At 40.6% G+C, this 13163-nt stretch overlaps 4 non-coding genes across 4 annotated transcripts; 1 reads left to right on the top strand and 3 right to left on the bottom strand.

The window, feature by feature from the left end:
* Window positions 1–1792: 1792 nt before the first annotated feature.
* On the bottom strand, window positions 1793–1874 carry TRNAL-AAG (transfer RNA leucine (anticodon AAG)). Its single transcript has one exon. It is a non-coding gene; the product is annotated as a tRNA-Leu (tRNA).
* A 4989-nt stretch (window positions 1875–6863) lies between these two features.
* On the top strand, window positions 6864–6936 carry TRNAM-CAU (transfer RNA methionine (anticodon CAU)). The gene has a single exon. It is a non-coding gene; the product is annotated as a tRNA-Met (tRNA).
* Window positions 6937–9731: 2795 nt separating this feature from the next.
* TRNAT-CGU (transfer RNA threonine (anticodon CGU)) lies at window positions 9732–9805 on the bottom strand. The gene has a single exon. It is a non-coding gene; the product is annotated as a tRNA-Thr (tRNA).
* A 501-nt stretch (window positions 9806–10306) lies between these two features.
* On the bottom strand, window positions 10307–10378 carry TRNAA-AGC (transfer RNA alanine (anticodon AGC)). Its single transcript has one exon. It is a non-coding gene; the product is annotated as a tRNA-Ala (tRNA).
* Between the last annotated feature and the right edge of the window lie 2785 nt (window positions 10379–13163).

Raw genomic sequence — 13163 nt, 5'->3', positions numbered from 1 at the left:
CCTTGATTTGCAGTTGCATTTCCTCTGCCTTTATATTCACATCTTCTTCTGTTCCATAATCTCCCTATGCCTCTCTCCTTTAAGAACACTTGGCATGGCATTCAAGCTCCATCTGGATAATCCAGGATAAATTCCCCATCTCAAGATCCTAAACTCAATCCCCTCTGCAAAGACGCTCTCATTTTTAATTTTTTTTTTTTTTTTTTTTTTGCCATATAAGGTAATATTGACAGCTTCCAGGAATTAGGGTGAAAATATTTTTTGAAGGATCATTTTTTTTCAGTCTGCCCTACAGAAGTAACATCCTGATTCCTCCACCTACAGACAAGAGATTAACTGGTTATAACTTCAGTTTCTTTCTCTTAATAAAATAGGAATAATAATATGAACTTTCTTATATATTACTGAGAATATAAAAGAACTATGACAACATCTGGGGCTCTGTAAGAATTTAATGGCTGTTAATTCTCAATGTCCCAGCAATGTTCTGTGTGGGTCATGGTGTCAAGGAAACAAGCCCTTCCTTGGCTCTCTGGGGATAAATTAGTAACATTTAGGAAAGACTAAGACAAGAACCACCAAAATTACCATCACACACATTTAATTCAGCAATTGCATTTTCAAAAATTTCTCTAATACACACACTTATGAAATGCAGATGTTATTTATTTGTGTTGTTTATATTGTTAAATGTGACTTGTTAAATAAAAATATATCCATAACATGGAATATTTTTGAGACAAAAGGAAAATAAGCTATTTCTATGCTGATATGGAAATGGAGGCTTAAAACTCAACGTTCAAAAAACAAAGATCACAGCATCTGGTCCCATCACTTCATGGCAACAAGATGGTAAAACATTGGAAACGGTGACAGATTTTATTTTCTTGGGCTCCAAAATCACTGCAGATGGTGACTGCAACCGTGAAATTAAAAGACGCTTCCTCCTTGGAAGAAAAGCTATGACCAACCTAAACAGCATATTAAAAAGCAGAGACGTTACGTTGCTAACAAAGGTCCCTATAATCAAAGGGTTTTTCCAGTAGTCAGGTATAGATGTGAAAGTTGGACCATAAAGAAAGCTGAGCACCGAAGAATTGATGCTTTTGAACTGTGGTGTTGGAGAAGACTCTTGAGAGTCCCTTGACTGCAAGGAGATCCAACCAGTCAATCCTAAAGGAAATCAGTCCTGAATATTCATTGGAAGGACTGATCAGAAGCTGAAGCCCCAATACTTTGGCCACACGATGCGAAGAGCTGACTCATTGGGAAAGATTGAAGGTGAGAGGAGAAGGGGATGACAGAGAATGAGATGGTTGGATGGCATCATGGACTCAATGGACATGAGTTTGAGTAAGCTCTGGGAGTTGGTGATGGACAGGGAGGCCTGACGGGCTGCAGTCCATGGGGTCGCAAAGAGTCTGACACGACTGAGTGACTGAACTGAACTGAACTGAAAAGGCAAGGTGCAATAGAATAGATTTGAAAAGTGCAAAATATGAGAAAAATAATAGGCTTCTTCTGGTTTGCATGCAAAAAGCACATCTTTAACTTCAGGCGTGAAGTTATCATTCCTTATATGTTTGTGAGAGGAATCAGAATCCAGTGCTGGAGTGGAATGAAATAGGATGAAGACTGATTTTCAATTAATACATTCTAATAACTATCAACCAATTTCTGCTTATTTCTTAAATCTGTAAGAACATTTCAAAACCATTTGACATACTCTCTTCCGTAGGAACTTTTAAAGGGGTCACACGACTGCTTTAAAGAAATGGGTCTACAATAGAGATGGCAGCGGTGGGATTCGAACCCACGCCCCCGAAGAGACTGGAGCCTTAATCCAGCGCCTTAGACCGCTCGGCCACGCTACCACGTAAGTACCCCACCTCAAACTTCTTCTTAGCAGTTTAAAAGACTTGCACAAACCTGTGTTATTTTTCCTATTTTCCCCCTGTACATACAACTCTGTCATTTCATCCACTAATAAAATCCGCAAACAGGTTCCTACTTTAGGAGATTCACATTTGCCTTCTGTGCTATTTTTCTGATACTCGAAAGTAAAGGGAGAAGCAGCCAATGCATAATTCCCTCAAACTCGAAGTCATAAACTCGAATCAGTCATTAAAAAAAAAAAAAAAAGAGGATGAGAAATCGCCGGCACAGCACCCACCGAAACTCGGGATGTAGAGATCAGGAGTCTCCAATTTGTCAACTGCGTTTGGGAGTCAGCAGTGGGAAGTTATTTTTTATTTCTTCACCTAGAAAACAGAGACGCTCTTCTCCCCGCTCACACGGAACTTAAGTCAGAGTTTGTGTGTGATTTCTTACTAAAGAAAACAACTGTGCAAACCGACCTACTTTTCGCTGAATGTGATCATGTTCTTCATTTATAAAGTTCAGGGAGGGGATTAGTTTGCTTTCAGTACGTGGTGTAGCATACTCTCCAAGCCCAGAGACTACTTGCTCTACCCGCTCCAACCTCACCTATGCGAACTTCGCGAGTCCACGGGTCTCCTCCCCACATAATCCCTGTCTCCAGACGGCTCATCCTTTAGCTGAACAACCTGATCCATTATATGCTGCACCGTTTAAGTGAGCCCTACTATGATCAGGGGAAGTCGTGTGTAATTCTTCAAAGGTCTGATTATATTATATACAGGGAAGAAGTGGTCTTTTTTTTAAAAAAATGAGATTCAGTTCAGTTCAGTCGTTCAGTCGTGTCCGACTCTTTGCGACCCCATGAATCGCAGCACGCCAGGCCTCCCTGTCCATCACCAACTCCCGGAATTCACCCAGACTCACGTCCATCGAGTCAGTGATGCCATCCAGCCATCTCATCCTCTGTCGTCCCCTTCTCCTCCTGCCCCCAATCCCTCCCAGCATCAAGGTCTTTTCCAATGAGTCAGCTCTTCGCATGAGGTGGCCAAAGTATTGGAGTTTCAGCCTCACCATCAGTCCTTCCAATGAACACCCAGGACTGATCTCCTTTAGGATGGACTGGTTGGATCTCCTTGCAGTCCAGGGGACTCACAAGAGTCTTCTCCAACACCACAGTTCAACTTCAGCTCTCAGCTTTCTTCGCAGTCCAACTCTCACATCCATACCTGACCACTGGAAAATCCATAGCCTTGACTAGACAGACCTTTGTTGGCAAAGTAATGTATCTCTGCTTTTGAATATGCTATCTAGGTTGGTCATAACTTTCCTTCCAAGGAGTAAGCGTCTTTTAATTTCATGGCTGCAATCACCATCTGCAGTGACTTTGGAGCCCAAAAAATAAAGTCAGCCACGGTTTCCACTATTTCCCCATCTATTTCCCATCTATTTTCTGGTCCCATGGACCAGATGCCATGATCTTAGTTTTATGAATGTTGAGCTTTAAGTCAACTTTTTCACTCTCCTCTTTCACTTTCATCAAGAGGCTCTTTAGTTCCTCTTCACTTCTGCCATAAGGGTGGTGTCATCTGCATATCTGAGGATATTGATATTTCTCCCGGCAATCTTGATTCCAGCTTGTGCTTCTTCCAGCCCAACGTTTCTCATGATGTACTCTGCATAGAAGTTAAATAAGCAAGGTGGCAATATACAGCCTTAACGTACTCCTTTTCCTATTTGGAAGCAGTCTGTTGTTCCATGTCCAGTTCTAACTGTTGCTTCCTGATCTGCATATCAGAATTTTCCACAGTTTATTGTGATCCACACAGTCAAAGGCTTTCTATATTTTTTAGTTAAAGAGAAAATGTATGGAAAAGTATCAAAGGAGAGTGCCCGAGAGCAATTTGAAAGTAGAGACTAGTTAGGATATATTCAGTCTACTACTATTGCTGACATCACTTAATCCATGATGGAGGGACAGGGATGTTTTTTAAAAGTAACTGAAATAGTCTGTGAAATATTTGGGATCTTAGGGTAAAAAGTATAGCATTTTGAAGGTAAACTTTTGTTACAAAGTGTTGCTAAATGAACTAAATTATGTAGAATTTTAATGAAGTAATCACATAACATTTTATCAATAATAAAATATTCCTGTTCAGTAGAAAACTGAAATTTTATCTGTGATTGTTAGTTCTGTAAAATCACAGATGATTGCCGGGAGCCACCACGGGAGATCCCACCCATGACAAAGGTCATGAGGACAGAACCCGACAGGCAAAGGCGGATCAGGCCTCAAGGGACCCCCTGAATCTGCTCGAGCATCCACCCCAAAACCAAAATCTGTCTCTCTTACTATTTTGTGCCTTTCACCAACTCTTCTGACATTAACAGGGGCTATCCCCGACCACCTTTCTCTGGAAAAAGTCAACTTAGGGTTTTAGTTAATAAGTCTCCTGGGCATGAAAGGAATATTTCTATTTTAACCCCTCTGTTGGCATTCTAGCTTGCCTGACAGGTTTATCCATACTCTTGCAATTAGCACACTTGATTGTTCACAACTCCCCAACCTTGAAAGGCACGGGAAGCCAAAACATTCTAAAAATCCTAATGAGCATAGAGTCCTTTAAGGGATGAAAAATTATTAGAATAGACAGTACTGGTAAAGGGCTTCATTATTGGGCCAATGCTTGCTGCCAAGTTCCCATATCCCTTATCCATTGTGCACCTGGGAATGCGTTAGTTAACACAGTTGGAATGTAAGAAAAACAAGTAGCAGCCTTGGAGTTAACCATATTAGACCTTTGAGCTAATTGGTTCTTTCTTTGTTGTGACCCACTGCACCTTTGCTCCGTGAGAATGTAACTGTTTAGTACTTTCTGAGGCTGGGAGAAATAAAGAAGAAACACTTTAAGGGAAAACAAGTTTTCTGGCTGATCAGCCTTTATCAATAAAGGGTCATAAAATGTTCACAGGCCTCCAAGGCCACAAGATAATGTACACAACATTGTTTATGGGAAAGGTATGCAGAAAAAATCCTGGTTTTGATAAAGACAAAACAGATGTACTGTTTGGGCTGACTCTATATGACTTTGCATCTTTCATTTCCCTCTATGTACAAGTCAAGGTATAAAAGTTCCTTTTGAAAATAAAGTTATGGGCCTCGCTCACCAAAGCTTGGTCTCCCCGTGTCGTTCTTTTTTTCCTTTTCTCTCTTTTTCTCTCTCTCTTCTTCTTTCAAGATGACTCCTTGGAACACAGTAGCTTTATTGGCTTTCTGTGTTAATCAAGGAAGATCAAGCCTCTTTCTCTTCGCTTTTTTTACTTTCCTTATCGCATATGCCGTCATCCTGAGGGTACCCCTGGATCCTGCTGGGGCTGGACCCCGGCAGATGATAACCACTCTGTCACTACACCTACTAGCACAGGACTTGACACATCATAGGTACTCAGGAAAATTTTAGTCAGTTGTATAGTACCCATACATTAAGGTAGGGGTTTTCATCCAATAAAAACTTACTGAAACCATACAATGTACCAGTCACTATTTTAAGTTCTGGGATGGGAACGGTGAACAAGAAAAATACAAAGTCGATGCCCTTGTCGAGCTTATATTCTAGAAGAAAAGACAGACAATAAACAATGCAGGACACTGGGGTTTGATCCCTGGATCAGGAAAATCCCCTGGAGAAGGGAATGGCAATCCACTCCAGTATTCTTGCCTAGAAAATTCCATGGACAGAGGAGCCTGGTGGGCTATGTAGTCGATGGGGTCACAAAGAGTCGAACACGACTGAGTGGCTTCATAGTCATAGTTAAGTGAGCCCGAGTTCTACTGCTTCTCATCTACTGAGTAGCCACAAGCCTATCGGCAAGTCACTTAAACTTATTCAGTCTTACTTTTATCATATGTAAATGATATGACAATAATAAAAGTTGCCTACAGTGATAGACGATAGATGGCCACTACATGTAACACACATATAAGAGTACCTTGCCCGTAATATGCACTCAATACAGTTTGCTATCATCATTTGTATCATTTATTAGTATTCATTGAACAACTTTTTTGTATGTCGAATTCAGTCTTTTAAATAATACTGTGAATATTATCCTATTTTACAGATAATGAAGTTTTAAAAAATTGACATATTCTCAAAAAAACCAAGTGAATTATTTTTCCTAACTTAATAGATGGCACACACAAGATTTACACTTCAGTCCTACAATATCTATTTTAGGACATTTTTCACTTTGCCAGATTGAAATCCAGTGTATTGTTTCTCCATTTTCAATCATCTCACCTCATTTCTTCCACCTTATCTCGCCTCTGTTTACATTATTCTGGACTTTTAGCCAGAATAGAAAGGCCTTCAGATCACGGACTTGGTCAGACATGGATTTTAAGGGGAATACTGGCAGACAAAGAAGATGCAGAGCTAGATAAGGATACTCCAGCTTCGCCCTCAGCAGAGCTAAGCATATTTCTGTGTCCTCACTGTTTCAGTCTGGAAATTTTCCAGCCTGTGGACCCAACTCAGGCCCCTCGTATCTGTATGCCACTTTCTACACACGTAGTTGTGAAGTAGGGCACAGTGAAATCTAATGAAGTCTGATGTCTGCCAGCAGTAAGTGGTATTTAAAGCATGTGTGTGTGTGTGTTAGTCGCTCAGTCATGTTCGACTCTTTGAGACCCCATGGACTGCAGCCCACCAGGCTCCTCTGTCCATGAGATTTTCCAGGCAAGGATACTGGAGTGGGTTGCCATTTAAAGCATAGTGGGAGAAAAAAAATTCACCGTGTTGCATATTTATTCATGGATGAAATCCTGAAATAATTTTGATCATTATGACATACTCAGAGCAACAGTATATATGCCACAGCACATACTCTTATCTTGCACTCTGTTTGAAAAATATAACTTCTCAGAAAATTTGTATAAACATGAAAGAGAATCGATAGTTCTACTGAAACCTTTTTGTCTCAGAGCCTTCTTAGCGCAGTAGGCAGCGCGTCAGTCTCATAATCTGAAGGTCCTGAGTTCGAACCTCAGAGAAGGCACAGTAGTTTTCTGACTCCTACATGCTTTCATTTGAGAAAGAAGCGGGGTAAGGAACAAAATTCCCTATCCCACCAATCAAGTTCTGTGTGAAATCTAGGCCCCAGGACTAACTCCCTGTCAACATGATGCGATTATAAATGGAACTGTAGTCCTTCAAGAAGTTTAGCTGATTTCTTTCGAACCAGGTTCCTTAGGCAGCAAAGCAGTTTTTCAATATGTTTCCTATAACCATATATCTGGATTAACCGTCTCTGCTGCACTAGAAAATTAGCAAAAATTTATTACCTTAAAATAGCATACTGCCAAGTCACTTCAGTCGTGTCCGACTCTGTGCGATCCCAGAGACAGCAGCCCACCAGGCTCCCCCGTCCCTGGGATTCTCCAAGCAAGAACACCGGGAGTGGGCCACCACCTCCTTCTCCAGTGCATGAAAGCGATGAAAGTGAAATCGCTCAGTCGTGTCCACCTCTTAGCGACCCCATGAACTGCAGCCTACTAGGCTCCTCCATCCATGGGATTTTCCAGGCAAGAGTACTGGAGTGGGGTGCCATTGCCTTCTCCATAAAATAGCATAAATTTATTATTTTACAACTCTGGAGGTCAGAAGTCTGAAATGGGTCTTGTGGGATTAAAATCAAGGTGTAGCCGAGCTGCCCCCTCTCTAGAGGTCTTGGGGAGAAATTACTCCTTGCTTTTTCTAGCTTCTAGAGGATGCTCCTATTCCTTGACTCATGTTCACTTCACTCGGACCTCTCTTCTGTTGTCTCATCTCCTTCTCTAACTCTGACTCAGCTACCACCCTCTTATAAGGACACTTTGATTACATAGAGCCACCCAAATATCCAAGATAATCTCCCTATCTCCAGATTCTTAATCACATTCCTTTTGCCTGGCAAGATAACATATTACCCAGGTTTTAGAGATTAGGAAATGGGCATCTCAGGGTGGGGGGTGTGAGACATAATTATACCTACCATAGTCTTCCTGCTGGTCCCCAAAGATTCACACTTGTGTCACATGAAAAAAATATTCACTCCATTCCAATTTTCCCCAAATCTTAACTCATTTCACCATCAACATATCTAAATCTTGTCCTTTCAAAACTTCCAAATATCATCACCTAAATCACCCAGATTTGGAATGAGAGGCTCTGTGTATAATCAATTCTTATTTTATTTTATTGATTGCTTCTTTATGTGCTAGATATCCTTCTAAAATATTTTATGTGTATTTACTCCACAAGTCCTCCCATTAACTCTGTTAGGTAGGCTTATTACTATTTCTCTTTTATACATGAAGATAGTGATGCCCATTGAGAGTTACCAAAGCTCCCGTAACTAATAAGTGGAACAGTTGAGATTTGAGTACAGGCAGTGGGAACTAGTTAAATAAAGCCCTAATCAAAATGAACAGAAGTGAGATCCAGGCATTGTTGGGGGAAGGGGCATCAGTTTTCTATTTAATATTGCTACTCAAGTTCTTAGAGTAATAATAGTAGCCACTTTGTAACCATTTCTCATTAAAAAGTTAAAAAATTATATTTTAACATGTCAGTGATTTTATTAAAGAACAGATGACACTCTGGTTAGTCCAGCTCTATCCTCTGCTGTCCCCATACTCTTTCATTGCTTTATTCTTCTCCGCAGACTTCATCAGTATCTTATATGCTTACTTATTTTATATATTAATTTTCTTTATTTTTCATGTCACCCCCAGCAGAATGTGAGATCCGTGACAGCAGTGCTTTTTGTTAGCTTTGTTTGCTACTGTATTTCCTGCCCTTAGAAATATTCCTGGGGTGGTTACTGGAGGCAGCAGGGATGAGGGGTGGCAGGCAAAATGAGTGAATGTGGTCAAAAGGTGCAAACTTCCATTTATGAGATAAATAAGTCCTGGGGATGTAATGCACAGGTTGGTGACTATAGATAACAATATTGAATTGCATATTTAAAAGTTGCTAAGACAGTAGATCTTAAAAGTTCCCATAATATGGGAAAAAATGTAACTGAAAATAAAAGGAAAGACAGACAGAAATATGCCTGGTATATAAAAAACCAGCAGCTTACATTGTTGAATTAATTGATGAATCAATAGGAGACAAAAAGATAAGGAAGCTCCATAAGTCTCTAGGGCTGAATCTAAGTTTCCTTAGATATCTGGCAGAATTCTCCAGCTTGCTCTTTTCACAGCGACTTTGTCCTAGCTCTAGGGTGTTTGTATCTAGGACATTTTTCCTTCCAGTTGATCATCATTCCTGAAATACTCTAATGTTTTCCTTAAGAGAGATAGCATGGGAATATACTGTTCTTCCTCATAGTCCCTTCAAAATGTCAAGACCCTGCAAACATCCTAATTTTCCTTTGTAGCTAGTAATAGGTTCATTGTTCATTATCTTATTTAATGAAATCAATTGTAGAGCTAGAGATTGTTAGAGTCTAGAGAGATTTATACATATCTTTCTCTCTGGATACTTTAAAACAGTAACACACTGTAGGTGATCAAAAACATTTTACCACAGTTTAATGCAAAACCTATTTGAAAAGTGATTGAGGTATAAAGTCACATGCAGTATTAGGTGGCTTGCATTTGAATTGTCATCTCTTAAGAATGTACTTCTTTTTAAAAGTAAGGAATCTGAGGCAGTTGCAATCAAACAACCTATAATGTATCTGATAGAGTTCTAGGGCTGTTAACTTTCGTTGAGAATTTGTGGAGGATCAGTAAGAAGACACAGTTAACTAGCCAAAATAAAATTTTCAGGAGTTTGCCCTACCTACCTTCGAGCAAAAAGGTAAGGCCCTACTGGGAGTCGAACCCAGGATCTCCTGTTTACGAGACAGGCGCTTTAACCAACTAAGCCATAGAGCCACCTGAGTGACTATAGGAGAGTTAAATCTACCTCATTTTACTTTGCTCCAATAGGGCGCAGGAATGGGGGGAGCTTAAGGAAAAAAAAAAAGACTACACTACCCTGTAGATGGCTCTGAGATGAACTGAGAAAGTAGCATTGACATATATAAATACTATCACGTATAAAGTGGGAAGTTGCTATATAACACAGGGAGTCCAGCCTGGAGCTCTGTGATAACCTAGAAGGGTGGGGGATGGGAGGTGGAAGGCTAGAGGGAAGGGAGGCAAGTTCCAGAAGGAGGGGATATGTATATAATTACGACTGATTAGCATGGTTGTACGGCAGAAACCAACAGAATATTGTAAAGCAACATTCTCCAATTACAAAAATAAAAGGTTGACAAATAAGTTTGAGCAAATCAGCACGAGTTATGAGTGACAAGTTTCAACAGGTAGGAAAAACTAAGAACCATTTTGAGTAGTTCTGAAGAACTGCTACACAAGAAGCCAAATTCTAACTGGAGGTGCCGGGGATTGAACCCGGGGCCTCGTGCATGCTAAGCACGCGCTCTACCACTGAGCTACACCCCCTACAATGTCAACTACTTTGCGGAAAATATTTAATGCCAATCGCTATCTGCATTATTTTTCAAGAACCCTGGCCTAGTACAAGAGAAGACAATGGCACCCCACTCCAGTACTCTTGCCTGGAAAATCCCATGGAAGGAGGAGCCTGGAAGGCTGCAGCCCATGGGGTCGCTGAGGGTCGGACATGACTGAGCGACTTCACTTTCACTTTTCACTTTCATGCATTGGAGAAGGAAATGGCAACCCACTCCAGTGTTCTTGCCTGGAGAATCCCAGGGACGGGGCATCCTGGTGGGCTGCCGTCTATGGGGTCGCACAGAGTCGGACACGACTGAAGTGACTCAGCAGCAGCCTAGTACAACCCAGCTCTGTTCTGGAGAATCTTGTCCATGCATTTGCCCTCCTCACATGAAGCTCTTGGCTCTACAAGAGTATGAAGAGCTAGAAACTAGAGTAACATCTACTGACTTGCAGTGGTTTATTCTGTTCTACTCTAGGGATATAGTTGATTTAAGGAAGGTTCCTTACAACCTTAAAGAAGAAACTATTGCTTTGAAGATTACAAATTTAGAGCAATGTAGTAACAAAGTAACTAGGGAGGAAATTTGTAAACTAGGAAAGGTCAGTTAAAATTTTTGTTTTACAAGTCACTGATAAATTAGAAATCTGAACAACTTATTTCTAGACAAGATGGTTGAATTACTGGGTGTGAGTGAGGAGGTGGCCAGCATAAAAAGGTCCCCAACTTTTTCTCTGAGGATGGTAAAGAGTGGTTATGATGTCTGTCAAAGACCTTGGGGACTTCCTGAGCTTAAGTTTGACTTGAGAGACCAGTGCCCAAACAAACTAGTCAGACACTTGTTGAATAAAAATGATAAAATCTCATGTATTTTGGCTAGAGTAAGACTCCATACAGTCACTGTGATTTCATTCATAGAAAAATCTAGGGCCATTTTGTGATCATCAATGTTGCCTGAAAGACTGGTGAGCTAGAAGATACAAGTAACCACATCTTAAAATAGGGCGATTAACTCTTGATTGCTGTCATGGCTCCGTGTTTGAATAGGAAGGAAACTTTGGGAGCAGTGACTGAACACCAGGAACTGATCACCAGATTCTCTACCTTGTAGAATACTGTGGCAGAAAGCTAAGGGAACAAAAATGTAGCCAATGGTTTCACTGGGATGATTTTTTCTTTCATTGAAATTACCTCAAAACCCCATGTTCTTCTCTATAGAGAACATACATTGCTTTACCCATCAAACTAGAGGAACTGGGGTGAGTGTTTCAACTTTTTTCTTGTTTTATGCCATTTAATTGATTGGTTCCAAACTTTTCTCAAATCTAGGAACAAGTACACTTGAACTGAATCAAGATGTCTTCTCCCAGTGAGTAATAGATGATGCTAACAAAGTAATGCTCAAAATCCTTCAAGCTAGGCTTCAGCAGTATGTGAACTTCCAAAACTGAGGAAGTTCTGGAACTTCTGAACCAAGAACTTCCAGATGTACAAACTGGATTTAAAAAAGGCAAAGGAACCAGAGATCATATTGCCAACATCCGTTGGATCATAGAAAAAGTAAGGGAATTTCAAACAAAACATCTACTTCTGTTTCATTGACTACACTGAACCTTTGTGTGGATCAAGACCAACTAGAAAATTCTTCAAGAGATAGGGATACCAGACCACCTTACTTGCCTCCTGAGACACCTGTATGCAGGATAAGAAGCAACAGTTAGAACTGGACATGGAACAATGGACTGGTTCAAAATTGGGAAAGGAGTACATTAAGACTGTATATCATCACCGTGTTTAAACTTATATGCAGAGTATTTATCATACAAAATGCCAGGCTGGATGACTCACAAGCTGTAATCAAGAAATATCAACAAAAGCTATGGAAAAAAACATAGCTTTGTCTATAGGGACCTTTATTGGCAAGGTGATGCTTCTGCTTTTTAGCAGGTTTGGTATAGGTTTCTCATAGCTTTTCTTCCAAGGAGCAAGTGTCTTTTAATCTCATGGCTGCAGTCACCGTCCACAGTGATTGTGGAGCCCAAGAAAATAAAATCCTCAGATATACAGATGATACCACTCATGGCAGAAAGCAAAGAGGAACTAAAAGCCTCTTGATGAGAGTGAAAGGAGAGTGAAATAGTTGTCTTAAAACTCAACATTCAAAAAACTAAGATTATGGCATCCGGTCCCATCACTTCATGGCAAATAGATGGGGAAAAAGTGGAAAAAGTGACAGATTTTATTTTCTTGAGCTCCAATATCACTGTGGATGGTGACTGCAGCCACAAAATTAAAAGACGCTTGCTCCATGGAAGAAAAGCTATGACAAACCTACAGGTATATTAAAAAGCAGAGAAATCACTTTGCTAACAAAGGTCCCTGTGGTCAAAGCTGTGGTTTTTCCAGTAATCACGTACAGCTGTGAGAGTTGGACCATAAAGAAGGCTGAGCGATGAAGAATTGATACTTAGGAATTGTGGTGCTGGAGAAGACTCTCAAGAGTCTCTTAGACTGCAAGGAGATCAAACTAGTCAATCCTAAAGGAAATCAACCTTGAATATTCATTGCAAAGACTGATGATGAAGCTGAAGCTCCAATACTTTAGCCACCTGATGAAAAGAGCTGACTCATCGGGAAAGACCCTGATGCTGGAGAAGGGCAAGAGGAGAAGCAGGTGACAGAGGATGAGATGGTTGGATGGTCGCATGGACTCAATGGACCTGAGTTCAAGCAAACTCCGGGAGATAGTGAAGGACAGGGAAGCCTGGA

Source organism: Bos grunniens, chromosome 23 (assembly GCF_055505025.1).
Source record: "Bos grunniens cultivar Pamir isolate PY7600 chromosome 23, Bosgru_T2T1.0, whole genome shotgun sequence".
NCBI lineage: Eukaryota > Metazoa > Chordata > Mammalia > Artiodactyla > Bovidae > Bos > Bos grunniens.
This window is presented reverse-complemented; position numbering and strand designations above follow the sequence as displayed.